The following is a 4700-nucleotide window of genomic DNA, read 5'->3' as shown; positions in this document are numbered from 1 at the left end:
AAGTACAACAGTCCCTGATCTCTGGAGGTGTGTCTCATTGTGTACTAGTGCCGATGGACAGAATGGTGCTGCAGATTAAAGTTATTTAAAAAGCATAACTGAATGTGAACATAGTTACTTATAGCTGACACTAGGCCTTCTCTCTCCTCGTCTTCTTTTTCCCTGGTTGTTTCCTCTCCTCCTGTCCTCTCTTTCTTCTATCTCTTCCCCTGTTTTCCTCTCTCCTGCCTCTCTCTCTTCTTCTCTTCCCCTGTTTTTCCTCTTCTCCTCCTGTTCCTCTTCTTCCTATCTCTTCCCCTGTCTTACTCTCTCCTCCTGCCTCTCTCTTTCTATCTCTTCCCCTGTTTCCTCCTCCTCCTGCCTCTCTCTCTTCCTAATCTCTTCCCCCTGTTTTCCCTCTCCTCACTGGCCTCTCTTTTTCCTATCTTCCTTTTCCCTTCTCCCGTGGTTTTCCCTGTCTCCTCCCTCCTCTCCCCTGCCGCACCCTTCAGTAGGGGACCACCCAAGAGCCCTTCTGCTCCAGTCAGTGTGTGAAGCCTCCTGGAGTAAGCTGTGGGCCATCCCGAGGCATGGGACAGAGATGGTACAGCCGCTATGTGGGATGGAGCCCAGCGGACTCAAGTTCAACAATTTTCCTCTCTCCTCCTGGCCTCTCTCTCTTCCTATCTCTTCCCCCTGTTTTCCTCTCTCCTCCTGGCCTCTCTTTTTTTCCTATCTTCTCCTTTCCCTTTCTTCCCGTGTTTCCCTGTCTCCTCCCTCCTCTCCCTCCAGACACTCAGTAGGGGACACCAAGCAGCCCTTCTGCCTCCAGTCGTGTGTGAAGCCTCTGGAGTATGCTGTGGCCATCCACGAGGCTGGGACAGAGATGGTACACCGCTATGTGGGGATGGAGCCCAGCGGACTCAAGTTCAACAAGCTCTACCTGGATGAGGAAGGTGGGTAAGGGAACCCTTGCAATATTGTAGGGTTTTTGTCAGTTTGGTGGAAGAATACGATATGATTTCAGTTRGAAGTTTAAGGCTACGTGAGTTCAAAGTGGCAAGATAGTTCTTCTACTTTCTACCAAGTGGACATGATATCGTCTGTCTTAAGACTTATCGCTCAAACTTCTACTTCTATGAATTTACTGTGTTAACTCTGTATTAACCCTGATACTTGTGTACCTAGACAAACCCCACAACCCCATGGTGAATGCTGGAGCCATTGTCATCAGCTCTCTTATCAAGGTAAATAGGCAGACAGCCTACAGACCACACGAATACACGGTATGAGTATATCCTGCCTGACTGAATCTTCCCCCAGAATATCCCACCCTCAATGATGTGTCAATGATATATGTCACTGTCAAAGGTTTATGTCACTGTCAATGCTACATGTCACTGTCAATGATATATGTCACTGTCAATGATATATGTCACTGTCAATGATATATGTCACTGTCAATGGTATATGTCACTGTCAATGGTATATGTCACTGTCAATGATATATGTCACTGTCAATGATATATGTCACTGTCAATGACTTATGTCACTGTCAATGATTTATGTCACTGTCAATGATATATGTCACTGTCAATGATTTATGTCACTGTCAATGGTATATGTCACTGTCAATGATATATGTCACTGTCAATGGTCTGACTACACTACTGACTAACATCACGGACTACCTACGGAACTACACCACTGACTACAGCCACTGACTACACCAGCTGACTAACACTGGATGACACTACTCGACTACACCACTGAACACTCTATTGACTTCATACTGACTACACCACTGACTACACTACTTGACTACAGCCACTGGACTCCCACACCGACTACACCACTGAACTACACTAACTGACTAACTACTGGACTACACATCTGACGTACAACCACGGACTAACAACCACTGACCTCAACCATGATGCACACACTGACTAACACCACTGACTACATCCACTGACTACACCTACTGAGACACTAAACTGACTACAATACTGAACTGCCTACTTGGCAACAACTATTTTAATGTGATGACTATCTGCAGCCATGCCAGAATACCCGTGTTTCGTATACTGTTTGAAACCAATTACAGATACTTCACTGTGGTTTGACTGACTTGAACGTTAACTATTGGACCAATAGAAAAGACGACGAGCAGGACGTAGCATCAGCCCGCCCACCTCTGCCCATACCAGGCAGCCTAAAGCAAATGTTGTATGTTTAAAGATTCCAAATAGCATTTTAACCCAAGTCTGGTGCCATATAGAAGCATGTGTCAGGGACAAATAGGTCAGTGTTGGGTCCCAGGCTGCAGGCGACCTGAATCTTAGTTCTTGTTCATACTTGTTACATGTCAAATCATGACTTGGTTTTAACTCGAACCGTGGATTCAGAAACCATTGAGCGTCAGTTTTGGATTCCATATACGCATTGTCAGTGACTAATAAATTTTAATCCCCAAAAAACATGACAGTGAACGATATATCATTGACAGTGACATATATCATTGACAGGCATAAACCATTGACAGTGACATATAGTCATCGACGTGACATATAATCAGGTACATGAGATAAACCATTGACAGTGACATATAGCATTACGTGACATATATCATTGACAGTGACATACACCATTGACAGTGACATAAACCCTGACATGGATATAGCATTGACAGTGACATAGTACCTATTGACAGTGACATAAACCATTTGACAGTGACATATAGCCATGGACAGTGACATATATCATCGACAGTGACATACAACGCATGAACAGTGACATATAGCATTGACAGTGACATATATCAATTGACAGTGACATTATATCATTGACAGTGACATATATCATTGACAGTGAACATATACAATTGACAGTGACATAATATCATTGACAGTGACATAAACCATTGACAGTGACATATATCATGACAGTGAATAAACCGATTGCACAGTGACATATATCATGTGACAGTGGACATTATATCATTGACAGTGACATACCCATGGACAGTGAATTATACCATTGATCAGTGCATAAACCATTGACATGACATAAAACATTGACGAGTGTGAATAAACCATTGACGTGGACATAAACCATTGCACAGTGACAAATACTATATTGACAGTTGACATAAAACCATTGACGAGTGACATCAACCATTTGACAGTGACAATATCATGTGATCAGTGACGTAAAATTGACAGTGACATAAACATTGACATGACATAAACCAATTGACAGTGACATATCATCATGTGACAGGACAATACTATTCATTGAACACGTGACCATAAAACCATTTGACGGGACCTATACCATTGACAGTGACATATGAACCATTTGACAGTGACATAAACCATTGACCAGTGACATCATAACCATTGACAGTGACATATATCATTGACGTGGACATAAACCATTGACAGTGACAACACCATTGCCAGTGACATAATATCTATTGACAGTGACAAACCCCTTGACAGTTGACATAGCAACCATTGAGCAGTTGACATAAACCATTGACAGTGACATACCAACCAAATTGACTCAGTGACATAACCAATTGACGAGTGATATATACTCATTGACCGTGACATAAACCATTGACGTGACATAAACCATGTGACAGGTGACATAGTACATGTGACAGTGAATAAACCAATTGACAAGGGACATACAACCATTGACATGACATATACAATTGCACAGTGACATATTCATTGACAGTGACATATAGCATTGACCAGTGACATATACCATGTGAACAGTGACATATATCATTTGACAGTGCACATAAATCCGTTGACAGTGTAATATATCATTTGACAGTGGACATATATCATTGACAGTGACATGAAACCATTGACAGTGACATATTAGCCAGTTGACAGTGACATAAACCATTGAAGTGACATAACCATTGACAGTGACAATAAGACCATTGACAGGTGACATAAACCATTGAATCAAGTGATTAATAAACCATTTTGACAGTGGACATATATCATTGGACATGTGGACATAAACCATTGACAGTGACAAAAACCATTGGACATGACATATTCATCTGCAGTGGACATACTATCACTGACATGACATATATCCATGTGAACAGTGACATATACCATTGACATGCAATATAGTCATTGACAAGTGGCATAAACCATTGCAGTGACATAATATCGATTCTGACAGTGACATATATCATTGACAAGTGACATATATCATTGACAGTGACATATATCAATTGACAGTGACAAGAACCATTGACAGGACATATACTGACAGTGAACATAACATTGCAGTGACATAAACATGTGACAGTGACATATACCATTGAGCAGTGACATATCCGCATTGACAGTGACATTGAACCATTGCGTGACAGTATAACCATTGACAGTGGACATTATAATCATTGGACCAGTGACATTAAAACCGATTGACAGTGACATTAGCATTGACAGTGACATTACATGTGACAGTGACATATATCATGTGACAGTGACATATCCCATTGGAAGTGACGAATATATCACTTGACAGTGGCATAAAAACCATTGACCGTGACATATCAGCATTGACAGTGACATATATCATTTGACGTGACATATAGTCAATTGACAGTGACATATACTAATTGACAGGACAAATAATCAAGTTGACAGTGACATAACCATTGACCATGAATTACCATTGAG

At 41.4% G+C, this 4700-nt stretch overlaps 1 pseudogene; it reads left to right on the top strand.

Moving 5' to 3' along the window:
* The window catches only part of LOC112072809 (glutaminase kidney isoform, mitochondrial-like), a 25680-nt pseudogene that overhangs the window by 14195 nt on the left and 6785 nt on the right, over positions 1–4700 (top strand).

Source organism: Salvelinus sp. IW2-2015, unplaced genomic scaffold (genome assembly GCF_002910315.2).
Source record: "Salvelinus sp. IW2-2015 unplaced genomic scaffold, ASM291031v2 Un_scaffold2049, whole genome shotgun sequence".
Classification (NCBI taxonomy): domain Eukaryota; kingdom Metazoa; phylum Chordata; class Actinopteri; order Salmoniformes; family Salmonidae; genus Salvelinus; species Salvelinus sp. IW2-2015.
Note: the sequence above shows the minus strand (reverse complement) of the source record. Positions and strands in the feature narration are given on the sequence as shown.